We start from the raw sequence: 27797 nt of genomic DNA on the forward strand, positions 1-27797 counted from the left end.
CTCACCACTAGAGGCGCTAGTGAACACCTGCTGGCACTTAGACTCCAGGGAATCTTACGCTCTAACCCCAGTCAGATCTGTCCCCCGTCTGCAGCAGTCAGCCGTAGGGTCCACAACCTTGCGGTGCACCCCTGATCCCTACGGTGTGCATCTATCACCTCGCCTCAAGGTGACCTGACATAAATCCATCCTCAGCCCCAACTGATTGGTGCGGTGTCCTATCTCTTTAAGGCCCTTCACCAGTTCCGCAGAGAGCTTGCGGGAGGCTGCATTTATTTTGTCCCTCACTATAGTGTGGAATTTCTGGAACAGAGCATCAGAGCCAGTGTCTACAGGACTTGCCAGGTTAGAGGGGAATTGCGACAGGCTATCGTCTGAATGCTGAGTGGCGTCGCCTGGCTCCAGTGGTTCAGGCGCCATTTTGCCTTTCCCCTTCTCCCGGGCTGGAGAGGATTTTTGCTGTGATCTATTGCGGGGGTCGGTTCCGGGGCGTATTATACATACCCGCCGGTTGCCTGATTGTGTCCACAGCAGATGGGCCTGGTGCGGTGGTGGTTAGCTCCGGGCTGTGCCCGATTCACCGAGCGGTAACGTTCACGGAGCAAGGAGATCAAGCTGCCATCTTCCCGGCGTCCGCACATGCGCCCTGTTCTGCTTAGATTTTTATCTCCCAACTTAGCGTATAATTAAGAAAGCAAGCCTTTCACTGACCTCCATTCAACTATTTGCTGAAATAGAGGTTCCCTGGTTTTCCCATTCTTGGGGTCTTTCTATGTTTGCTATTTCATCTTGATGTACCATAGCGGAGTATACTCAGTCACACCAGTGTATCCCATCAGCGACTTTGTTACCTGCCACACTTTACTCATTAAGTCGATGGTGGGACACCTGTAGACGAAAGAATTAGCCTCCAATACCTCGACTAGCAAGTTATGGGGTGCTCCCTCTATCATAATTTTATTACTAGAGCACTCGCTCCCCAAAATCCCACCCCTTCCAAATGCTGGAGTTGAGCTGATATAAAATATAGTTTCGGGTGTGGAATTGCCACTCCTCCCCTCCTGGCGGGATGCTGCAATGTTTGCAAGCCAATCCTAGCTTGGCCTTTCTTCCAAATTAAATCCCGACATAAGTATTCAATCCTCTTGAACCATTTCTGGTTAATCCAAATTGGAGAATTATGGAGAATATATAACACTTGCGGAAGGCAGATCATCTTAATTAAATTGCAGCGTCCCGCCACGGAGAGAGGGAGGCGGCACCAAATGTCCACTTTTTGTTTCAGTTTCACTAGCAGTGGCGTTAAATTGTCAATAGCGTAGTGATTCACATCCCGAGAAATCCAGACGCCTAGATATTTCAACTTAGGTACCACTTCCAAAGAAGGGATCATGGGGAGAGGTTGATCCCCAGGTTTAGTCAGTGGTAATAAGGCTGACTTGTTTCAATTGATCACTAGACCAGAGTGTTGTCCAAACTCCCCCACCATTCAAATCAAAACGGCAAATAAAGCGATTTTATGTCCCCCTGAATTGCACCGAAACCCCTGGATATCTGGATGCTCCCTTGTCAGGATCGCCAGGGGTTCCATTGCCAGAACAAACAGGAGGGGAGACAGGGGACATCCTTGCCTCGTCCCTCTCCCTAGCTGGAATGCCTGGGAGAATACAGTTACCATTTTAATTTTTGCCCTGGGCTCATTTTAAAGTAGTTTTACCAATCTAATAAATAAGGGGCCAAAGCCAAATCACTCTAGCACTCCCCATAAATAATCCCATTCCAGGCTATCAAAGGCTTTAGTAGCGTCCAAGGCCAATATGGCCTTGGAGCTTTCATTGTCAGTTGGAATTTGAACATTTAGAAAAACTCTTCTAATGTTGGTACTAGTAGTCCTACCAGAGATAAGGACTGACTGGTCTGGATGTATTAATTTATGTATACATTTATTTTGACGGGTCGCCAAGACTTTGGCTAAGATTTTGACGTCAGAACATCACAAGGAGTTTGGCCGATACGAGGAGGCCTCGCATTGGTCTTTCCCCTCCTTAGGTATTAAAGTAATATTAGCTTCCAGCATCGAGGTACCCAACTCCAATGCCCACTTCAATGTTTCTAAAAGCTCTGGCAATAACACTTCACCATACCACTTATAGATTTCTATTGCCAGCCCATGTGGACCTTGAGATTTTTGGTTAGGCATTCTTGCTACTGCACTTTTTAACTCTTCTAGCGTAACTGGTGCCTCAAGGTCTATTTTGTCATGTTTCCAATAGAGATGGAACTGTCAATTGATGTAGGAAATTAACCATTGCTGTCTCGCACCCCTGTTTAGTAGACCTATATAAAACTTTGTAGTACTTGCCCAGTTCCTTCATTGTATCTGTTGGGCTGGTAGTAAGATCCCCGTTCGGCATTTTAATCGCCTGGATCATAGTGGGGGATTTATTGGTTTCAATCAAGAGGGAGAGAGTACAACCAATTCTCTCCCCCTCACCAAAGAAATGCTGGCGTTGAAATATACACCTATTCTCCACCCTCTTAACAAGTATCATTTTATAGGCTTGTTGTCTATTCAACCATTCCTTCTGTCTATTGGGGGTCGGGTCTTCTATGTACAATCTATCTGCTTGAGCAACTCCTTCTCTTATTACCCTTTCCTGCTACCTCGACTTTTTCTTGGTTATTGCCACTTGCTGGATTATCAGGCCTCTAAGATAAGCCTTCAGAGAGTCCCATACCATTCCAGGTGACGCTGTACCCCCATTTATTTGCAGGAATTCCCTTATCCTAGCTATCAATAGGTTAGAATCCTCAATCAGTTCAATCCAGCAAGGGTTGATCTTCCACTCCCCCGGGCAGGTATCACCCCCTATGCTTATAGTGATGGTCAGAGGCGAGTGGTCCGAGACCCCTCTAGGGCCATATTCCATATCCTGTACTAGCGGAGGAGTACAAGGAACAGTAATAGGCCTGGAACTTTTGGTTAGTTAACTGCAAAGCTTTGATTGGGGTTAGGTGTGTCTCCTGCAGGAACACTATACCGGATCTCCTCCCCTCCAATTCTAACAAGACTGCTGCTCTTTTGTTTTGGTCAACCAAGCCCCGAACATTCCACGAGGCTATGATCACTCTATTCATTTACATAATTAAAATAAAAACAAGTACCGAGGATGATAGTGAGGGGAGGAGTGGCCTCACCACTTATTGGTGGGCCGCCCCATCCTACCCCCCACCCCCCCACACCCCACCGCGCCCCAATACTCCCGGTACTCATAGTGTATAATACCCAACCCCCCCACCCTTGCCCATCTGGGCTTCCGCTGGGGGTCTCTCCTGTGGCCCTTTTATACTCTTCGTACCCAGTTCCCACAGTGTCCCACCCTCCACTCGTGCCATATCCATCTGCGAGCCTAGCTTGATCATGCCCTTACAGTAAGTTTTTGAATAACAGTTATGATAGCCCCAAGTTAACTCGGGGTCCTGGAGGCGGTCTCCTCGCTCACCCCACCCCCTCAAAAAACAGGGGGGGCGGGAAGACAGAGAGAGCGAAAAAACCCCATACACACACATTTTCATTTTCCTTCCCCCTCTCCCTCCCTCCCCCTCCTTTTAACAATCAATTTTTGTGCTAACCAATTCAAAACTTTTGGTACCATAGTACACCCTCCCTCCACCCCTTTTTTACTTTGTGCTGTTACAGTTTTATTCTAAGAGATAAATATTTGTTTAGTGCATTTCCCTGAGGAAGGAGAAGAAAAAAAAGGGAGGGGGGAAAGAAAAAAAAAAGTTTCCTTCTCTCTATCTCCCCACTTTCCCCCTTACCCTTTCCTTTTAAACAATCCGTTATATATTAGGATATTCAAAAACCTTCAATACCATAGTGCACCCCCCCTTCAACCTATCTCTCTTATACTAGGAGATCAATACCAAAATAATGCTATTTGCGTGTGTCAAAAAAAAAGGGGAACCCACACATACATTTTCATTTCCCTTCCCCCTCTCGCAAAACTTTTGGTACCATAGTACACCCTCCCTCCACCTCTTTTTTACTTTGTGCTGTTATAGTTTTATTCTAAGAAATAAATATCTGATAAGTGCATTCCCCTGGGGAAGGGGAAGGGGAAGGGGAAGGGGAAGGGAAAAGAAAGAAAGAAAGAAAGAAAGAAAGAAAGAAAGAAAGAAAGAAAGAAAAAAAAATCCCCTTTCCCTTTTCCTTCCCTCCCGCTCCCCCTCCCCTCCTTTATAAACACCTTGCTCCTCTATTCACTGCACAAATGGGCCCCACAACAATAATTGGGCCCGGGGGACCCTGCCCCTTTCGTACTGCCTTAAAAATGGCCCTGTGTATAAGCAATTTAGGTTGTTGCCAATTGATCTTGATTTTGAACTGTGGGAGAAACCTTTTTATTTAATACTTGTAAACTAATTGTGCAAACTAAAAAAAAAAAAAACACTTTTCTCAGAGAGTCTAAAGCCAAATATATAATTAAAGTGGTATTAAAGGGGTATTAAAGGGGTTGTTAAGGCAGAAGGTTTTTTTTTTTTACTCTTAATGCATTCTATGTGTAACCCCTCACAGTTACTCTTATTGGGTGCAGGAACGGGCCCTGCCTTATAATATTACTTGTTAAACAGGGACAAAAAAATTGGGCCTTTGGTGGTGGTACCACAACACTGTAAGCCCTCACAGTTACTCTTGTTGGGCGCAGGAATGGGCCCTGCGTTGAAATATAATATGAAAAATTGTAATTGCATTGCCCCTGTTAAACAGGGGAAGAAAAATTGGACCTTGGGCGGTGGTGGTGCCCTAAACAAAAAATATTGCTGGAAGCTAACATCATCAAGATTGAGGGGGAATAGTCAGCATAGGCAGTCTTCAAGGGATCCCACTACCAAGCAAATTCAATCAGTTATATCAGCATCAGGTGCTTGATAGCTGCTGATCCAAGACTGATTCATTTTTATGAATGTGAGCCTAGCAACGGAGTCTGTGGACAGGCACACTCTTTGATCCGTTACAAACCCTCCAGCAGCACAAAATGTGTCTTCAGAAAGCACACTGGATGCAGGACAGGCCAATAGCTCAATTGTATATTGAGTAAGTTCTGGCCAGTGGTCCTTTCTCAAGACCCAGTAACCCAGTGGATTCTCTGTTGGAAAGGTCTCTAAGTCTCAGCATCACGTTGCCCAGCACCAGAAAATTGTAACCTCACAGGGTCTGGAAATGCGTTGCAGAAACCTTTCTTCAAGGCCTCCTGAAGATGTTTCATCCTCTGCTCCCTCTGCGAAGGCAGGATGAGTTCTGTAACCTTAACCTTGTAACGTGAATCAAGAAGGGTTTCCAGTCAGTAATTATCCCTCTCCTTGATACCACAAATCCTAGGGTCCTTTCGCAGGCTTTGTAGAATCAGGGAGGCCATGCAGTGTAAGTTTGCAGAGGCATTCGATTCCGAGTCCTCTGGGTCACTGAGGATGACGTTGTCAGGAACTACCTCCTCCCAGCCACGTACAACTCCTTGGGTTTCCGGGGACTGAAAACCATCCCTTGAAGCCTGCTGCTGAGTGTTATCCTCTACATCCATGCTGACACAATCATCCTTCTCTTCTTCCTGTGTGTTTGACAAGAATGCTATCTGGATAAAAGGTGCCTTGAGAGGTAAAAGTCCTCCTCTTCCTCTCGCTGTCCTGCCTCAAATGCCAAGTCCATGATTCCATGAAGCGTGTACTCCAACAGGAAGACCAGAGGGACAGTGTCACTGATGCATGCATTGTCACTGCATCCTTGTGGCCCCCTCAAATGGTGACAGGACAGTGCATGCATCCTTAATCAGTAGCCACTGGCGTGGTGAAAAGAAGCTAAGCTCTCCTGACCCTGTCCTTGTGCCATACTCGCACAGGTACTCACTGATGACCCCTGCAGTGGCTGTGTGTGCAGCCGCTGCAGTATTGCCAACATTGAGTTCCACCTGGTGGGCATGTCACAAATGAGGCGGTTGGTGGGCAGGTTTCATTCCCTTTGAATGTCAGCCAGCCAAGCACTGACATTGTATGACCAGTGGAAATTATCACAGACTTTTTTGGCCTGCCTGAGGAGATCCTGTAAGCCTGGGTACCTGCTCAAGGACCACTGCACCACCAAATTCAGGACATGTGCCAAACATTGAACATGGGTCAAGTGTCCCTGTCGGAGGGTGGATAGAAGGTTGGTGCCATTGTCGCATACAACCATTCCTGGCTGAATCTGGCATGGCGTCAACCACCTCTGAGCCTGCCCCTGCAGAACTGACAGAATCTCTGCCCCAGTGTGGCTCCTGTCCCCTAGGCAGACCAACTCACCACCGCATGGCATATTTTAGCCTGTCTGCTTGCATAGCCCCTTGAACGCTTACGGAGCACCGCTGGTTCAGGACAAATCTGCAGAAGAGGCCATAGAGGAAGAAGAAGAGAAGGGGGTAGAGGAGAGAGCGGTGGCAGAATCACCACTAGCATTTTGGAGGTGTGGTGGCGGAACAAGCTCCAACAACACTGAACCCTGTCCTGCATCCTTCCCAGCTGCCGGCAGTGTTACCCAGTGCACCATGAAGGAAAGGTAACGTCCCTGCCCATGCCTGCTGGACCATGAGTCCGTGGTAATATGAACCTTACTGCTGACTGCCCTGTCCAACGAGACCAACACATTGCCTTCCACATGCTGGTAGAGGGGCGGAATGGCCTTCAGTGAAAAGAAATAGTGTTTTGGAATCTGTCACTGAGATACAGCACATTCTACAAATTCACAAAAAGGGGCAGAGTCTACCAGCTGAACAGGCAGCAGTTGCAGTGCTAGCAATTTGGCATAGATAGCATTTAGACGCTGAGCATGTGGATGGCTGAGACCAAATTTCTTTTTATGGTTCAGCAACTGGGATAGGGAAATTTGCCTGCTAAAATCAGATGGTGGTGTACTGCTAGCAGATTGGCTGCAAGTACTTGGGACACCTATTGCTATACCTTCATTCCTCTCAGTATAGTTTTTTGAGAGGACTGGAGGTATAGTAGGGTTGGAGATCCCAAATGAGGAGCAAGGAGAAATCTGCCTTTTTTGTTGATGAGGGTCTTTCAAGTGCTATTGCCAACGGACTGCACACAGGTCATTAAATGTCTGGTCAAGCATATGGTGCCCAAGCGGCCGCTGTTCTGGCCACGCTTGATCCGCTTCAGACATAGGTTGCAAACAGCAACAGTGCAATCTGCTGCACGTGTCGAAAAAGGCCCACACCAAGGAACTTTTAAAAGTCAGTGGGGAGTCAGCAGCGCCCTGCACCTGCGGAGCTCTGAGGTATGATGCAATAGGGTGGCTTCCCTTAAGCTGCCCCCTAGAGGACATCCTGCCTTGTTGGAGTTGTGCCTCCTCCTCCTCTCCTCCTCCTCTCTCTCAGGCACCCAAGTACAGTTATTGACCTCATCACCCCACCCCCACCTCGTCACTGGAGCAAACTTGGCATTATGCTGCAGCTGGGGGAACATGACTGCCAGTTTCTTGTCCTTCTTGGGTACCCCTTCTCTCTAGGCTCAAGTTACTCCCTTCCTCAACCTGGGAACCAAGATCGGATCCTTCAAAATGCTGTAGCATGTACCCGACACTGTGGTCAAAGAATTCTGGGGACTCCTGCGTGCATGATGGTGGGGCTACGGAAGGAGTGACTGTGGACAAGGAGCCAGTGGAATAGGCCGCTTTGGTAGCTGCATTGGAAGGCAAACTACTCTGTGCCTGGGTGACAAAGGATGAGGAGGATGAGGACAGCTTTGTTATCCACTCCACCAACTCTTCTGCATGTTCTGGCTCAATAACATGGCCAGCAGCAGAAAAAAAGGACAACCGTGCCACACGGCCACCTGCAGAGGATTGTAGACACAAAGGCTGCTTGCCCTCTTTAAGTGGCCTGTGAGCATCTGCCTCTCCTTGGTGGCCTTCCAGATACAATATATTTTTTGTTTTGCAAAATCACACTACACTTTATTAGGTACTGTGTACACCGCCTGAAATGTATTAGAAACCGTACCCCCTGTATTAGATACTGTATACACCACCTGCACTGTATTAGCAACTGTACAACGACTGCACTGTATTGTATACTGTGTATACCACCAGAAGTGTAGTAGAAACTGTATACACTGTATTAGATACTCTGTGCACCACCTGCACTGTATTAGAAACTAAGCACTGCAAGCGTGATCTCTATAACTGGTAAATTTGCAGCAAGATCGCTGTAACCCACGGTTTCTGTAAAATTATCAGACAGTGACTTAAACCAAATGACATCCTACAGATTGTAGAATACTTTTCAATCCAAAAATGTGTGCAGATCATAACAGATGTCCATCAGAAAATCCAGAAAAGCCATGTTTTAAATTAGTCAGCGTCCTGGTCAGTAGCGATTTATCTTTGGATTCAATGATTCACTCGGGCTCTACCAACACCAATACTCAGTGCAGGAGATGGTGGGAACCAACAATCATTGGTAACACTACTTTTTATTTTTGCGTATGTCAAGGCAAGTCTCTGTTGCCAATGGATTTTTGTCTTTCTAATACTTTTTGTTCCTTGAGTGCTTAGAGATGCATGGCCCATATTTAGGTCCCTTTTCTTGGCAGAGGAAGCCATCTATGTCTGGACCATAATCTTTTTAATTAGGTTTAAGGAACTCTCAGGATTTCAGAAAAAGCTCAAGGTCAAAACATACTTCAGGGCCTATTTGATGGGCTGAAATAATTGCTGCAATAAATTGTTCCCAAAGCAGCTCATCAGGGTCTGATATTGCAACATACTGGCCTGTCTTTTTTAAACAAGTGACCCCACAACACTTGCAGCTATGGCAAAGTCTGGTAAGGTTTCACTCTACAGTCTGACCTGTAAAGCATTGATTGCACAATTCTGCCATGATCATGACTGCACCAGTTAAACTCTTCAAATGCACTACCACCTCATCAGGAATAACACATTTCCTTTCCAGAATGACATAGACTGCCCTTCTAGCACCATTCTCAAAAAAATGAATGTCTGAATCTGCCAGCTTAGAAAGGGAATCATGGAATAGCCATGGTATACTTTTTTGTCTCTCAACACAGTCAGTTAAGGGTATATTTTGACTGTCAAGCCTTCTAATGGTTATTAAAGCATTCCTTATGGGAGCCATGACTTTGCCAGTGGCTGTAGCCCAAGAAGAACTCAAAGCTGCTGACTATACCAACATAAAAAGAGACACAGAGGACACTAAAAAGACAGATGTTGGATGTTGGAGGGGAACCTAACTTCTTTATCTTCCAAATAAAACCAGTTACACAAAAAGACTTCAAGCAGCACAAGGTTTAGGGAGAAAAAAAAAACTCTTATGCAATGATTGATAAATGTGGAGAAGATGGCTAATGTAGGTTGTGTAGGCAGGTGTTATAGGCTAATGTTTCTGCATTTTGAGAGTTGGTGCAGAAATCACTAAAAAAGCACAGTCTGTAAAGCCCCATACACACTATCAGATTTTCTGCTAATTTTTGTATTCAGATTTACCAAAACCATGTAGTGCAAGGGCCTGCCTGATTGCATACAAACTGAAACTCCTAAGGTTTGACCTCATATTATATGGTTTTGGTAAATGTGCACTGGCCGTGCAATATACTGGTGGCTACATCTAGGCAAAGTTCCCCACTGTCTCGCTTTAGCCATTAATTTACTAATTAGCCATTAGTACACAGGCTCCCTAAAATGGCTCCTAGTGCTAACTAAGGAAAAAAGAATCCCAATAATCGCAGAAAATATTGTTCTCAGTCACCACATCCCAAATAGATTGTACAGAAAGGAGAAAAACCTCCAATAAAATGGGACTTTATAAGTGACTGAAAACACAAATAACGGATATTATTACAATATTTTATTAACCACTTAACGACCAGCGCACGCCGATGTACGTCCTATTTTTGAAGATGGATATCTCGGTAACGGCAGCAGCTGCTGCCACAACCGAGATATCCATCTCTTCAGGCGCCAGTCGTCTGTACGATAACGGTGGTCTCCGCGGCAGATTCGCCGTGAGATCACCGCTATCGGCGGCGGGAGAGGTGCCACCCCCCCTCCCGCTGCCCTCCCGCACCTTCCGCTGCTTACTAGAGCCGTCGGTAGTGGCGGAGGCGATCGGGTCCTTTTGCTAGCTGGATATGGAGACGAGTGAGGCTAAGATGGCCCCCACTTGTCTCTATACCATAGGAGGGCGGAAGCAACGTCAAAACGTCACTTCCGCCCATACCTCTTAAAGGTATATTTTTTTTAAATGTAATTTTTTTTTTTGTTGCATTTTAGTCCAAATATGAGATCTGAGGACTTTTTGACCCCAGATCTCATATTTAAGAGGACCTGTCATGCTTTTTTCTATTACAAGGGATGTTTACATTCCTTGTAATAGGAATAAAAGTGATCCTTTTTTTTAAAAAAAAACTGTGTAAAAATAAATAAAATCAATTAAAATAAATAAGAAAAAAAAGGTTTTTAAAAACACCCCGTCACGACGAGCTTGCGCACAGAAGTGCGCCGCCGGCGCACTCCCGCGCTGGTCGGGACCCCCGTGAGTCCGGTCGCAGGACCCGCGGACTCGATCGCCGCGGGCATCCCCGCGATCGTCTCACGGAGCGGCCGAATGGAGGAAATGCTGTGTAAACAACATTTCTCCATTCTGCCTAGCAACTAGTGACGCTGATCTCTGCTCCAATCACATTGTTCACTAAATGAAAGCCCAACCCCCCCACAGTTAGTAACACACCCCTAGGAACACTTAACCCCTACACTGCCACCCACTGGTTAACCCTTTCACTGCCAGTGTCATTTACACAGGAATCACTGCATTTATATAGCAGTGATTACTGTATAAATGACAATGGTCCCAAAAATGTGTCAAAAATGTCCGATGGGTCCCCCACAATGTCGCAGTCACAATAAAAATCGCTGATCACCGCCATTACTAGTAAAAAAAAAAATAATAAAAAATTATTAATAAAAATGCTATAAAACTATCCCTATTTTGTAAACGCTATAACTTTTGCGCAAACCAATCAATAATCGCTTATTGCGATTTTTTTTACCAAGAATATGTGGAAGAATACGTATCGGCCTAAACTGAGGGAAAAAAATGTTTTTTTATATATTTTTGGGGGATATTTATTATAACAAAAAGTCAAAAATAATGCGTTTTTTTCAAAATTGTCGCTCTATTTTTGGTTATAGCGCAAAAAATAAAAACCGCAGGGGTGATCAAATACCACCAAAAGAAAGCTCTATTTGTGGGAAAAAAAGGACGTCAATTTTGTTTGGGAGCCACGTCGCACGACCGCGCAATTGTCAGTTAAAGCGACGCAGTGCCGAATCGCAAAAAGGGGTCTGGTCTTTGACCAGCAAATTGGTCTGGTCTGCAATTGGTTAAAGTGTAGCTGCACTTTCATGCATAAAGCTGAACTCCAAGCAAACAGCTAAATACACTGAAGATTAATAAATGTATTTCATTATGTATTAATAAACAGGAGGCTACATGAATGTATTTAATGCCTGCCTTGAGTGTAGCTTTGAATAATGGTGATTTAGTATTTTTGCCAGACCAACCAAAGGCACAATATCAATGCTGTGCCTTTATGCAACAGCTCCCTCCATTTCTTCTAGTGCCAATATTGTGCCTTTGTCATTGTATTAGGTCTCATTCAGATGGGTGATTAGACCCATCCTTTGTGCAGAGCTGCTGGCAGATACACAAGCATCCACCTTTGGGCGGCACAGTAGTGTAGTGGTTAGCACTCTTGCCTAGCAGTAAAAAGGGTCACTGGTTTGAATCCCAACCACGACACTACCTGCCTGGAGTTTGCATGTTCTTCCTGTGCCTGTATAGGTTTCCTCCCACAATCCAAAGACATGCTGGTAGGTTAATTGGCTTCTGTCCAAAATTGGTCCTAGTATATGAATATGAGTTGGGGACCCTTGAGGGTAGGGACTGATGTTAAGGTACGATGTATGTGTGAAGAGCTGAGTAAATTGACAGTGCTATAGAGGTACCTTAAATAAATAGGGATAATTGTAGACATGCACCCACACTCACTCAGGTTGAACTGGATGGATTGGTGTCTTATTCAACCTTTGTAACTATGTAACTATGTAACCTCGGTGCTGCGTGCATGCAACCCATAGAAGTGGATGCACACGCAGCACCGGCATGAATACAATCGCATGTCAAAATTCAAGCAGAAGTGGATGCATGGATCCAAACAAAGAGCTTCTAGGCTTGGATTTGCACACCCGTTCCTGCCCCCATATCAAAGTAAGTTTGACATACGATTGTGTCTGTGCTGGCACTGCATGCCCATCTACATTTATAGGCTGCCTACTCTACAAGGTGGATGCACATGCATCTGCCAGTGGCTCTGCTCAGAGGACAGCTTAATCACCCATCTGACTGAGCCCTTTGTGTGGAAATTTTTGCTGGTGAATGAATGTTTATCCAGTTCCATACTGGGCCATAGTAATATGATGCCGGCAGGAACCTTATTTCCCTCCAGGTGGGTGTCATATGACGTCCACCGCTTCTCGCCCCAGGGGCCCGCAGAGCGGTGATTGGGGGACGAGGTGTGTCCCTCGGACACAGCCCATCCCTGATCAAGGTAAAGAGCCAATGAAATGAAATTGGCTCTTTACCACATGACCGGCTGTATAAAATTACAGCCGGTCCCTGTCAATACGTTCAGCATGCACGCTGGGTGTGCGGCGATCGGGGATGAGGCTCGTCCCTTGGACAAAGCCCAGCCCCGATCGGGGTAAAGAGCCAATGTCCAATCACAGATGGTCACAAGTGTAAACAAACCAGACTATAATGGCTTTTGCTGGGTTCTCCTCCTCACAATCCGTTCCAGTGTGAGAAAACTACTGTGCCCAGATTTCCCCTCCTCGAATAAAGTGTAACTGTCACCCCCATTAGAAGTACCTGTCACCCCATCAGGAGTACCTGAGTACCCGTCATCTCCATCAAGAGTACCTGAGTACTCGTCACCTCCATCAAGAATACCTGAGTACCCGTCACCTTCATCAAGAGTACCTGAGTACCCGTCACCTCCATCAAGAGTACCTGAGTACCCGTCACCTCCATCAGGAGTACCCGTCATCTTCATCAGGAGTACCTGAGTACCTGTCACCTTCATCAGGAGTACCTGAGTACCTGTCACCTTCATCAGGAGTACCTGAGTACCTGTCACCTTCATCAGGAGTACCTGAGCACCCGTCACCTTCATCAGGAGTACCTGAGTACCCGTCACCTTCATCAGGAGTACCGGAGTACCCGTCACACCATCAGGAGTACCTGAGTACCCGTCACACCATCAGGAGTACCCAAGTACCCGTCACCTTCATCAGGAGTACCTGAGTACCCGTCACACCATCAGGAGTACCTGAGTACCCGTCACCCCCATCAGGAGTACCTGAGTACCCGTCACCCCCATCAGGAGTATGAGTACCCGTCATCTCCATCAGGAGTACCCAAGTACCCATCGCCCCCATCAGGAGAACCTGTCACCTTCATCAGGAGTACCTGAGTACCTGTCACCTTCATCAGGAGTACCTGAGTACCTGTCACCTTCATCAGGAGTACCTGAGTACCCGTCACCTTCATCAGGAGTACCTGAGTACCCGTCACCTTCATCAGGAGTACCTGAGTACCCGTCACCCCCATCAGGAGTACCTGAGTACCCGTCACCCCCATCAGGAGTACCTGAGTACCTGTCACCCCCCTCAGGAGTACCTGAGTACTCGTCACCTCCATCAGGAGTACCTGAGTAAATAAAAAATGTGGATGCAGCGCTAGTTAGTAATTTGTGAAGAGACAGTGATGAACACAAAATCTCAATACTATGGCATAGAAGCAGAAAGTCCACTAAAGCATTAAGAATAGCATTACATACAGTGAAACAAACAATATTTGTCTAAAAATAAATAAATATAAAAAGGGTTTTTATATAAAAAAATAATCTATATAAAAAAAGTAGTAGTGAAAAAACTCTAGGGAAGAAAACTAAAGCAGTCACCAGAAATCTCAATAATATAAAAAAAAAAAAAAATCACGAAGGCATTGAGAGTAACATTACATATAATGAAACAAACAATGTTTGACTTAAAATAAATAAAAATAAATTTGTATAAAAAAACAGTGGTGAAAAAAATCTAGTGAAGAAAGCTAAGGCAGTCACCAAAGAAATATATAAATAAATAAATTATCCGAATAAGTGGTAAATGTGCATAAATTTGATGAACCAATCACTTAGAAAGACCCAATATGAAACAGTGCATTAATATGTCTCTGGGTATTAAACAAAAGTCCATAAAGTGCAAGTGCGGTTTCAAGCAAAACATCCATGAAAAAGTACCACGTCCAGGATGCTTCACAATCAAGTGAATATTAAAGCATCAGTGCTACCCATAAGTACCCATCAGTGCAGCCTTTCAGTGCCATCTATGAGTGCCCATTAGTGCTGCATACCAGTGCTCATCAGTGCCCGTCAGTGTAGCCTCATCAGTGCCCGTCAGTGAAGGAGAAAACTTCATTATTTACAACATTTTATAACAGAAACAAAGAAAAACATATTTTTTCTCCAAATTTTCTGTATTTTTTTATTTGTTTAGCAAAAAAGAAAAACCCCAGAGGTAATCTAATACCACCAAAAGAAAGCTCTACTTGTGGGAACAAAATGCTAAAAATTTTGGTTGGGTACAGTGTAGCATGACTGCGCAATTGTCTATTGAATTGGTTAAATTACATTTAGAAAAATATGTTTATTGTAATAGTATAGCTAGTCGTAGTATAAAAAAATCATTAATTCCACAGGTAAAAATGCACAGCCATTACATGATGTAATTCAGGCACCATGAAAAGCGTACTGTTCAATAACGCCACATGCATCTTTAACGCTTTTGCTGTAAGACCTGTTTTTGCATTTTTTGCACAAGTTTAAAAAATTATTTTAGGCCTGGAGATTATGTAAGCTGCTTGCTGTGGGGGGTACGTAACAGGAAGGAGGTGCCAGGAGCACCAAAGAGGGATTTGAGAAGAGGAAGATCTAGGCTGCTCTGTGCAAAACCACTGCACAGAGCAGGTAAGTATAACATGTTTGTTATCTTTAACAAAAAAAAAAAACCCAGAGACTTACACTGCTGGGAGTTCCTCAGTTTTGTAGCAAAGCAATACATGTGTATACCATAGAATGGAGAGACCTCTGTGTCCCGTGATGTACTTCAAGGAAAAGGATTTTACAGGTAAGATGCTATAAAAATCCTATTTTCTTATCGTACATCACGGGACACAGCGCCATAGTAGTTATTATGTGGAATATCCCATAGCAATGCCAACTGAAGGGAGGGAGACAAAATAAAGTAGGGCACTAAGAGACCAGAGCACTCATACTGCAGCCTGCAGTACACTGCACCTAAAAGCGATATCCTCATGACTTTTACATCTACCTGCTAGAATCTGGTAAATGTATGAACTGAAGACCAAGTTACGGCCTTGAATATCTGAGCCATGGAGGCTTGGTGATGCACTGCCCAAGAAGCACTAACAACCCTGGTGGAGTGTGCTTTAACATGAAAAGGAGGAATTTTCCTCTTTAAAGCATAAACTTGAACAATCGCTTGATGAACACCACAACAACACAAACAAATCATCTGTTTTATGAATCTGAATGGTCACTTTCAAATAGACCTTGACCGCTCTCACCACATCAAGAGAATGCAACCTTTCTTTCACAGAACAAGGTTCTAGAAAAAATTAAGGCAGAACAATATCCTGGTTCAAATGAAAACCAGACACTACCTTGGGTAGGAAATTAAGATGAGGCCGCATATATATAACCTCATCCTAAAGAATAATCAAATATGGCTCTTTACAAAAAAGAACAGCCAATACAATGCCATACTCTTCTAGCAGAAGATATGGCAACCAAGACAATTATTTTCCTCATCAAGAGGACCAAGAGAATATCTTGTATTGGCTCAAAAGACTGTTTCTGTAATGCCAGGCCTAAATTTAAGTCCCAAGGGTTCAGGGTGACCTAACTGGAGGATTAATCCGTGTTACCCTTGAATAAAGTTACAAACCAGAGAGTGTGAAACAAGTGGTCGTTAAAAAAAAAACACTGATAAGGCTGACACCTGGCCCTTGATAGAACAAGGCCAGATTAATTTCTAATCCCATCTGTAGGAATTCAAGGATCCTACCTATGACATATTTCCTGGGGTGCTAACCCCTGGATTCACACCAGGAGACATATGCCTTCCAGACTCTATATGACTTTGTAGGCCGGCTTCCTAGTATTAACCAAAGTAAAAACTACTGAAGCGGACAACCCACGGTCTTTCAGAATGTAGGTCTCAATAGCAAAACCGTTAAATTTAACATTTGTAAGATAGGATGGAATATTGGATCTTGCGAGAGAAGGTCTGGCCACAGTGTTAGGGCCCAAGGGTCCCCTACCGCCATCTTTAAGATCTCGGCAGACCAAGATCTCCTGGGCCATGCTGGGGCCACAAGAATCACCTCCTTTCATTCTTGCTTGATCTTGCGAAGAAGGCGCGGAAGCAGCGGAACAGGAGTGAACGCATAGATCAGTGAAAACTGATCCCATGGGAAAAACCAAGGCATCTGTTCCAAATGCCATCAGATCCCTTGTCCTTGACACAAAGTTGCCGATCTTGTTGTTGAACCTGGACGCAAACAGATCCATGTCCGGGACTCCCCATTTTTGAAATATTGACAGAAAGATGTCGGGGTGAAGGGACCATTCTCCCAGGAACAATTGTTGGCGATTCCCGCTTGCCAATTCTCTATCCCTGGAATGAAAATTGCAGATAAGCAAGACATTTTGTTTTCTGCCCAAGAAAGAATATGATTCCCCCTCTCTCTGGGCCACACAAATTCTCGTGCCCCCTTGGTGATTGATATAGGCCACAGATGTGGCATTGTCGGGAATAGATCCTGACAGGATAATTCCGTAGTCTGAGCATCCAGGCCTCTAGGGCCAGGCATACTGCCCAAATCTCTAGAATATTGATGGGCAAGGTCCTCTCTGATTTGGACCATTTCCCTTGGACAGACGCTTCTTCTAGGACTGCTCCCCAGCCCAAAAGGCTGGCATATGTTATTACCACCTTCCAGGTAACTGGTAACCAATTAAGGCTCTGACACACTTCGGGGGATAAATGCATTGGGAAATCCAGAGCTTGGACCTTTTTGTTCCAAGTTGACAGGATACTGTTTTGCAGCAGTCTTGAATGAAACTGCGCTAAAGAACAACCTCGAAAGAAGCCACCATCTTCCCCAATAACTTAATGGAAAGTCGAATAGCAGGATTCTTCTTTGTTTTGACCAAATTAATCAGTTCCTTTATGGAACTGACCCTTTCCTGGGGCAAACTGAACTGTATCTATGATCAGCCCCAAGTACTGCAATCTCCTTGAAGGTTTTAAGGAGGATTTCTCTAGGTTGAGAATCCAACATAGGCATTCCAGGTAGCCGACTGCGGCGACCAAACTTTGGTTTAAGTGGGCTACTGACTGATCTATCAAGAGTAGATCGTCTAAGTAGGCTAGTATCGTTATACTTTGAGCCCTTAGCCTGGCTAAAGAAAGAGCCAGGACCTTTGTAAACACTTGAGGTGCAGTAGCTAGACCAAACGGCAGAGATACAAACTTAAAATGAAGATTTTCTACCCTGAAGCATAGAAAATTCTAGTGAGTGGAGAAAATCGGCACATGGAGATAAGCATCCTTGATGTCGATTGACGCCAGAGATTCTCCCCCTTGTAGGATGGAGAATACTGATCGGATTGACTCCACGTGAAAAAAAAGGACGGATATTTATATCGGTTTAGATCTTTGAGATTTCAAATGGGTCTGACATCCCCGTTTGGTTTTGGAACCGTGAAAATGTTTGAATAAAACCCTAATCCTTGCTCTTCCACCTATATCACTCTTTGAGACAAGAGATGATCCAAATCTAGAAAGAGAGACTTATTTTTTACTGGATCTCTGGGAACGCTCAACCTGAGAAAACAAGAAGACGGGAACTCTCGGAACTCTTTGTAACCTAGAGATATTGAGGTAGCCACCCATCTGTCTTGACATTGTTCCTGCCAGATCCTTGAAAACTGTAGAAGCCTTCCCCCCACTCGAGCCAACGGGGGTGCCCCTTCATAAGGAGGCTTTAGTATTTTGTTTTGTGTGTTTCCTCCCCCAGGTCCTCTTTTGACCCTGAGGTTTACCTCTTGCACTTGACGGAGAAGGCCGTCGTGACTGCCTGGAGACTGATGCCCCTGGCACTGGAAAAGAAGCACGCTTAAAAGAAAAATGCTTAAACTACTTCTAAGCTGGAAAAAGGGGACTTTGCCCATTAGAAATTCTTTGGATATACTTATCCAGATCGTCTCCAAATAACCATTCACCATGAAATGGGAAACTAGCCAAGAGCTTTTTGCACTTCGCTGCGCTTCGGCTGACCAATTTTTCAACCATAGGATTCTACGTTTATGTACCAGCCCTAGCATGAGCTGTGAGGCCTGGAGAATAGAATCTTTCATAGCATCTACTGTAAAACACAACACTTCTGATATCCCGGCCAAATCTTAGGCTGCTGATCAGGAATAACCTTGAGTACCTCCATAAACTTGAAAACATTTTCGGAGGAATTATACAGTTTATCTGGGTGCTCCCACTCAGAATACATAAGCTTTTTTAAACCATGAATGGATAGGAAAAGCATGAACCGATTGTGGAGGCTTTAGTGAACCCAAACCAGAAGTGGGCTCATCGACTGACTGTGCTGCTGGCAGTAATGTGGAGCGGACCAATTCCATGAGAGATTGTACCAACAACCTTTCCTGTGAACCTGATCTTTCCAGATTAGGTTCTTCGGAAGAGGATACATCAGTCTCTTCTTGGTCTATTGAGAGAAATTCATCATCTCTCTCCCCTTGTTCCTCAGCATGAGGGACCTGAGCAAATGCGGGTGCTGGTAACAGTCACAGCTAAAATTACATTCAACTTCCTGTTAGTTTAGAGCTAGGGACCACACTGTGCAAAAGGGACCATGATGAAGCTGTGTGACTTCCATTTGCTACCAACACCTTTTCTTTTAATATACTGTGTAAGGGTGTCATTAAGAATTAATGGCATTGCAAGCGCAATGCACATTTTGGTGCATTTTTATGCATTTCCAGGAGAGCGTTCAGAAATGCTAATTTCTACACACGTTACCGGCACACCATGTAAATGGGGTCTTACTTATCCAATCCAGGCAGCACTCCCCTATGCTACGGTTGTTGACTGTCCCTTGGCTTCCTTTCATCCAGTGCAGGGCTGTGGACACTGCATTGGTCTTGGTGACATCAGGACTTTAGACCACTGGAGCATAGGGGAAGAAGATGCCATAGAAACCCATCTATCAGCACAGAGGGTCCAGTAAGTAAATAATCTTTTATATTCTTCCTAAAGGAGCAGTGCGGGGGTGCAGCCCCATTGCAAGGGAGAATTGTCAGATTTCCAAGAGTTGGACTTTAAATATTTAGTCACATTTATTTTTTATGTGTGAAAGAAAAAGTGGAGAAGGGGATACTTCTGACCCCAGTAACATCAAAAACCCTGGTGGAAAACTGAAATATTCTTGAAAAATAAGTAACTTTTTATCACGTATGAACAATTATGGGTTCTAAACTATTCACCTTCGATTAGGGGATATTAGGGAGATAGTGGGTTAATCACAGCATCGTGAGTATAGCACCTATTAGCACTCAGCTAGATGAGTTCTTGTTACCAAGCAACCTACGCCCACATGAACTAACCACGCGGTACAACAAGGAGAGCATGAACGAACAGTAACTGTGCCTTGCAAACAAATAAAAAATACTATAGCAATGTGTCAGCATTCCGAAGGCAACAATGATAGCTGGTATACCAAGTTTACCATGCTGGAACCTGGAATCCATATGCTATTGTAAATATGACTGTGTTTTTAGTAACTATTCTCAGGCGTTACAGATGGTTCTGGCAGCAAAAGGGTTATAGGTGGCTGGAGGAGGAGAAACAGAATAAAGAAAGCTAAAATCCAGGTCACTTCTGTATTGCTTAAAACCCTTGGGGGGGACTGCAATGCTTTAGTCGCATGTGTTCTTTTGTGTTGTGGCATTACATCAAAATCACAGTATTTTTATACTAAGACCTAGATTCAATAAATAGGTTGGCCTAAAAACAAAGCATCTACAGTGACATTGACAAAATAAAAAAACTGACCCACTCCTGAAAATGGCATTTGTCTGACAGTTATGATTATCCACTAACTTAAATATTTTGTGCTTTGTTAACCTGGAATATGCATGCAGTGACTGCTTTTTCTGGGTAGTGACTCAAATATTCAGACCAAGAGTTCAGCAAATGAAGTCTACATATTTTTTTTTCAGTACACTTTTTCTTATATACATTTCTTAAGGCCCCGTTCACATCTAACGTTTTGTGATCTCAGGCAGAATCTCTGCAATTCTGTCCGCAATCCCAAATCTTACTGAAATAATGACAAAACACACCAAACGCTTTAGGGTGCCATTTTGTCCCACGATAAATCGCAATGAGCAAAGCTTGCCACTCAAAAGGAGCAGGAGCTTCTTTTAGGGGACAAGCTTGTACATTGTATTGCGGTTTGCTGCGACAGCCAACCGTATCGCATTTTGGTACCATTGAAAATGAACGGCATCAACACACACGTGGTGCGTTTGGTCATTATTGCAGTATGATTTGGGATCACAGGCAGAATAGCAGCGATTCTGCCTGAGACAACAAAATGCCAGATGTGAACAGGTTCTTAAAGCCCAACTCCAGGAATTAAAAAAAAAACAAAAATCTACCCTTAACTGCTTGCCATGTCTAGGGGATTGCAGAGGAGGCTGTTTCACTTACCTAAATCCTGGCTCCAGTGCTCTCCTCCTCTACCCAAAGCTCCAGTCTTGGTGTCATCACATACAATACAGAGATGTTAACCCTGTATAGTACATTTAGGAAGTTGGGGTGCAACTGGAGCTGAATGCAGTTAACAGAGCAGCTGTGGGAGACTAAACACCTGCTGGAGTAAGAAAAAGGGTAAGTAATTTACACCTAAATGCTCTGCCCCAAGAATAAATAAGTTAGGTTAATGCCCAACTAAAGAAAAATTTAAAAAGCCACCCTTGCAGTGGGATGGGGTACTGTACGGATGACTTTTTACATATTCCAGCAGTTGGGTTTATCCTTTTTCTTGTAACAAGCATACGCTTGTTCTGTAGTAAGGTCAGTGGCTAGATTGAAGTACAATTTTTAGACTTCTTAACTATTGCTTGCAGTAACAATATAAGTAGAACTGTAACATGTTCCAGCACCCCACCTCACCTCCTCCTCCTCCTTTCTTCCCCATAATAGCAGGTGAAGGGTTCTTCTCTCTCGCAGCTGCTGTCAGTTGCAAAATTGGCTGTTCAGGGATCTGTTAATGAAGAAACTACAAGTCCCATTTACCACTGCAGACTTGTAGTTCTCAATGGACTGTGAGGCCATTAATAAGTGCCCTTGAAGTACATTGACCCTTCTTCCAGCTTTCTAACAGAAAGCTCGTACAGCAGTACAGGCAAGAAAGCTGGAGGACGTGTCTGCAGGAGCCTGACGTGGCACCCACTATCCTGTAGGAAAAAAAAATATGTTTTTATTTTTTTTCTCTGTGCATTTATTATTTTTTTTACCTGAAAGTTGAACTTAGCCTTTAAATATAAAAGGGAGGCATAAGGGTTTGGCAACAAAGTAAATATTGCCCCCTGCAAAGAAGTGACAGTTGGGGACTATGCAGTTAGGAATATAAAGATCATATACTGTATGTGATAAATTGTCAATTACATGTATACCTCCTACAGTGTAAGTGAAATTATTATTTATAATTAGTTGCTATGGATTTCTATACATTGCAGATTGTTTGTTTAGTCAATACCTCAACTGGTCTCTGACATAACACCTATTTATATACTACAGTGACTTTTTTTTTTTATCTTTTGGTTAACCATTACACATTTACATACAAGGACAAACAGAACTTTCACAACCCGACTGCGCAGTAAAGTATTTATTATATGCAAGCACAATTCGGAAGAAATCACATTAAATATATTAAATATCTTTTGAACTTTGAAATATTAGCATCACAAAAATAAATAAATAAAATTTGCCTTGGATTTTTTTCTCAGATCTGGAAACTATCACTCTAACATTACCCCCAATCCTGATCCTAACTGTACCCTAAAATTTGTTTTTAAAGTGGAACAAAGTGCAAAATTAAAAAATAAATCATATACAGTGCCTTGCAAAAGTATTCACCCCCCTTGGCATTTTTCGTGTTTTTTTGCCTCACAACCTGGAATTACCATGGATTGTTTGAGGATTTGCATCATTTAATTTACAGAACATGCCCACAACTTTGAAGATGTGTTTTTTTTTTTATTGTGAAGCAAACAACAAATAGGACAAAATACCAGAAAAAGTCAACGTGCATAACTATTCACCCCCCCTAAAGTCAGAACTTTGAAGAGCCACCTTTTACGGCTATCACAGCTCCAAGTTGCTTTGGATAAGTCTCTATGAGCTTGCCACATCTAACCACTGGGATTTTTGTCCATTCCTCCTTGCAAAACTGCTCCAGCTCCTTCAAGTTGGATGGTTTGCGCTTGTGAACAGCAATCTTTAAGTCTGACCACAGATTTTCTATTGGATTGAGGTCTGGGCGTTGACTAGGCCATTCCAACACATTTACATGTTTCCCCTTAAACCACTCAAGTATTGCTTTAGCAGTGTGTTTGGGGTCATTGTCCTGCTGGAAGGTGAACCTCCATCCTAGCCTCAAATCACACACAGAGTGGTACATCGCAGTGGCGCGTTCGCGATGGCAGGGCAGCAATAAAGATTGGGCGTACCTGTACGCCAATATGCCGGCGTGCGCCGGTCGTGAACCGGTTAATGCCCTCCTTGCCCAGTCCGTGAGTTTTGGTGTGTGCCCGTCTCTTGGCAGGTTTGCGGTTGTGCCATGTTCTTTCCATTTGGTTATGATAGATTTGATGGTGCTCCTAGGGATCATCAAAGAATTGGATATTTTTTTTATAACCTAACCCTGACCTGCACTTCTAAACAACATTGTCCCCTACATGTTTGGAGGGTTCCTTAGTCTTCATGGCAGTGTTTGGTTAGTGGTGCCTCTTGCTTAGGTGTTGCAGCCTCTGGGGCCTTTCAAAAAGGTCTGTATATGTAATGACAGATCATGTGACAATTAGATTGCACACAGGTGGACCTCATTTCACTAATTATGTGACTTCTGAAGGTAATTGGTTGCACCAAAGCTTTTTATGGGCTTCATAACAAAGGGAGTGACTATATACGCACATGCCAATTATCCTTTTTATTTCTGAAAAATAGTTTTATGTATATATTTTCAAATTTGACTTCACCAACTTAGACTATTGTGTTCTAATCCATCACATATAATTCAGATTAAAAAAACATTGAACTAAAGGCTGTAATGTAACAAAATAGGTAAAAAGCCAAGGGGGGGTGAATACTTTTGCAAGGCACTGTATATAGTTTGTCACTAGCAAGAGGAATCAACCTCAAAAAGTGAAGATTTGGTATGGTATAGGGTAAAAATTTACCTTTTCTTCTGGAATTCCTCCTAAAAAAAATAGCTGTACACTTCCTATATGTAACGATGCCTAGTAGTAATGAGCGAATGTGTCAGAGATTAAAGCCAAATCTCCAAATCTAAGGCCGCGTACACACGGGCGGATTGTCTGCCCAATTTAGTCCGCTGAACCGTGTTTCAGCGGACAATCCGCTCGTGTGTGGGCTTCAGCGGACTTTTTCAGCGGACAGTCTGACGGACTAAGTCTTTCGGAATTTCCGTAATTTTGTCCGTCCAAACTTGGTTTTGTCCGTCCAAACTTGGTTTCAGCGGACAGTCCGCTCGTGTGTAGGCAAGTTGGATGGACTAAGTATGGTGCATGCTCAGAAAGGATTTACACGGCCGAAGGTTGCATTGCAGTGTATTGGACGTCGTATTTCTAGTCCCGTCGTACGTGCTGTATACGTCATCGCGCAAGCTTTCAGCGGACTGTCTGTTCATCGTGTGTGGTCAAGTCCGTTCATTCAAAAGTTGAACGGACTGTCTGTCGTATTGTCTGACGAACTTAGTTGGGCAGACAATCCGCCCGTGTGTACGCGGCCTAATGCTAGGTTCACACTAGCCCACAGTCTGCGGAATGGTTGTGGGTGCAGGAATTGCACCTCCCACACCCGCAACCACCTGCAGCCAAATCAAACTGTTTTTAGGAGATGCGTGGGGCTGCCATTCATTCTGAATGGCACCCCCAGGCATCTCAGCCCGTAGCACGCTTGTGGGTGCAGGTACCAGAGGAAAATCTAATTGGTCAAATAGATCATGCAGTTTCCCTACAACTTTTTCCTGTGGGAAATGCAGGCACAGCAGCCCATTCAAATGAGAGGGTTTCCATGCCCAAGCAAATGTAGGCCACATGGCCCGCAATAGTGTAAACCGAGCCTTAAGCCTCGTACACACGATCGGATTTTCCGCAAAGCATCAGACTTTTGTCCGAAGGGCATGTGCCATCAATTTGTCTTACATACAAACGGTATACAATTGTTGGCCAACAAACATGAATGTAGTGACATACTATGTGGAATTTCAGCCCTTGAGCACCACCCTTTGGGAACCTTCTGCTAATGTCGCGTTTGATCTGTATTGATTCCAAGCATGTGTGTTTGTACTTTGAACTTTTGTGTGATGGACTTGTGTACACACGATATGAAAAAAATAGGGTAATTTTCAGATTGATGGCAGCGAAACGTTTCAAAAACATTGGCAAGGCCACAAAAAGCTTGCAAAGTTCATCCCCAATTCCATGTTTACCACAGTACAGCTTGCCTTTCTTCTTTTAACAGCACTCTGTAAACATCCGGGAACTTAAGAGATCAGTTGGAGTTTTTTTGGAAAGAAATGTTGTCCCATTACTTGGTGGTGTGCTGAAATAATTTAGCCAACTCTTGCATGCCAGTTTGCAGGGCTATGGCAAGATAAGCAGTGCAGGAGGAAGAAGAAAGCCAGCTTGATGAGCCAGATAAGACTTCCTCCTCCATGTGTTCTGGCTACATAGTAAGCCCACTTCCAGAAATAAAAAACAGATGTGCCCTGCCTCTCAAGGGTGCAACCCAAACACCTTTGTCCTGGAGATGAAGAACATGCTTGCTTCTTCCTATTAATATGTAGCCCATCTCTGCATATTGCGGAAATGTGCCGATTAATAGCAGTGTACGGCCCTAAGTGGCAAACAAAAAAGGCAAAAATGGTGAAAAACATAAAAACCAGTACAGAGTAAAAAGGTATTAAATGCCTACAGTTACCAGACAAGTTTTTTTTTTTTTTTTTTACTTGTGTGCCTTAGAGTTTGTTCACATAGAAAAATGCTGCATTTTACAGTGTAGGGAGTGTCTGTTCTGACTGGCATTCTGGCCAGAGCTGTCTTGCGCTTGTAAAGGGCAGAACATGGTTTATCTTTTTTTTTTTCCTCTATTCATAGAAACACAGGGGAAACTGTTCTGCTGTGTGGCACACAACAATGCAGACATGTTGCAGAGGAGTTTAGAGGACATTTTCTGAACACCCTAAAATCGCATTCAGGAGAGGGAATTTTGACTACAAAAAAACAAAACACTGATTGCGGCTAAACACATCTAAACGCTCCTAAGCACTTGGTTTTTTTTCCATCTCAGTGGCCGGAATAAATAAAAAATAAAAAAGTTGAATCTGCGGCCAGGGGCGGACTGACAACGAATGGGGCCCCCGGGCAATAGGAGATTATGGGGCCACACAGTATACAAAATCACACACACAGTATACAATCACACAGTATAGACATACATGTACACATAGTATACACAGACATGTTTCTATTGGCTTAGAAGGTACTGAAGAGGATTTTTACATACTGTCCCTGGTTTTACTGAGGCTGGCAACCCTGATGGGGCCCCCAGTGGCCCGGGGCCCTCGGGCAGTGCCCGAGTGGCTGAATGGTCAGTCCGCCCCTGTCTGCGGCATACTGTATCAGACCAGAGGATGTTGAGATAACTCACCAAAATCTGTCAAGCCTGGAACAGCAGTGAGCATTGATATACTATTTAATCTCCCTGACATGATTCATGACATGAGCTAGTGATACAGTAATCCAGCTTGCTCTGGTTTGCCAATTCTTATAACCATGACCCTAAAGCCCCATACACACTGTTAGATTTTCTGCAGATTTTTGTCTTCAGATTTACCAAAACCATATAATATGAGGTCAAACCTTAAGAGTTTAAATTTGTATGCAATCAGACAGGCCTTTGCACAACATGGTTTTGGTAAAACTTAAGACAAAAATCTGCAGAAAATCTAATAGTGTGTATGGGGGTCTTTGGCTCCATGAACACTGGCTTAAAAAACATGGTTCTACGGGAGTTTTGAGTTCTGCCTATAGAAACAGCTCAATGTTATCCTGTGTGTCCATGCAGATTAGGATGTTTACAGGCATATTTTGAGTTCAACGTTTAGAAGCAGGAAAAAAAAACCTTCTGGTTCGCATTCCTGATTGGAGCTTACTGGCAGAAAAAACATACAAAAATGCTCTATGTGAGCGTGTTCTACTCCCAAGAGAACAGACTTTTTTTTTAAGCCCAGTGTGCATGGAGCCTAATACTCCATACGCACGAGCGGAATTTCCGTCGGAAAATCTTTGACGGTTTTTCCAACTGAATTCCACTCAAGCTTGGCTTGCACACACATGGTCACACAAAAGTTCTCTGAACTTTCAACTGTCAAGAATGCAGTATTGATTCCAAGCATGTGTGTTTGTACTTTGAACTTTTGTGTGATGGACTTGTGTACACACGATATGAAAAAAATAGGGTAATTTTCAGATTGATGGCAGCGAAACGTTTCAAAAACATTGGCAAGGCCACAAAAAGCTTGCAAAGTTCATCCCCAATTCCATGTTTACCACAGTACAGCTTGCCTTTCTTCTTTTAACAGCACCATGTAAACATCTGGGAACTTAACCACTTGCCGACCGCCGCACGACGATATACGTTGACAGAATGGCACGGGCAGGCATATGGGCCTATATATACATCCCTGCCTTCCCGCGGGTGGGGGGCCCGATCGGGCCCCCCACCGGTGCCAGCGGCGGTCGGTGTCCGTACAGGAGCGATCCGGGATGAGGGGGCGGCCATTCGTTCATGGCCACCCCCTCGCGATCGCTCCTGACCAATGGAAGTGAGGCCTGACATCACTTCCTCTCCTGTAATGTAAACACAGGCAGAGGAAGTGATGTAATCTCTCCTCCGTGTCGGTATTTTTCGTTCCGGCACCGAGGAGAGAGGATCGGTGAGTTGCACCAACACGACACTACACAGTAGAACATGCCAGGCACACTCACACCCCCCCTTCACCCCCCGATCACCCCCCCAATTACCCCTGCCCCCCCAGTCACAGTGACACCAATTGCATTTATTTATTTTTTTTTGCATTGGTGTCATTTGTGACTGTAATAACTGTTAGGGCAGTTAGGGTTAGCCCCCTTTAGTTCTAAGGTACCCCCCTAACCCCCCCAATAAAGGTTTAACCCCGTGATCACCCCCCGTCGCCAGTGTCACT

General features: G+C 44.1%; 1 protein-coding gene across 6 annotated transcripts in view; it reads right to left on the reverse strand.

Annotated features, from left to right (window-relative positions):
- KLHDC8A (kelch domain containing 8A) overlaps positions 1-27797 on the reverse strand; it is a 358281-nt gene that overhangs the window by 321183 nt on the left and 9301 nt on the right. Inside the window, exon 2 of one of the 6 annotated variants that reach the window (XM_077481299.1) lies at positions 20990-21149. The exons of 4 other annotated variants lie outside the window; for them this stretch is intronic. The gene's annotated coding sequence lies outside the window, so the exon portion shown is untranslated. Of the gene's footprint in view, positions 1-20989; positions 21153-27797 lie in introns of all 6 variants that reach the window. One more of the 6 variants, XM_077481298.1, reaches the window with a different exon arrangement.

The sequence above is a fragment of the Lithobates pipiens genome, unplaced genomic scaffold (genome assembly GCF_037356315.1).
Source record: "Lithobates pipiens isolate NorthernLeopardFrog02 unplaced genomic scaffold, aLitPip1_a1.2 Scaffold_16, whole genome shotgun sequence".
NCBI classification, from domain to species: domain Eukaryota; kingdom Metazoa; phylum Chordata; class Amphibia; order Anura; family Ranidae; genus Lithobates; species Lithobates pipiens.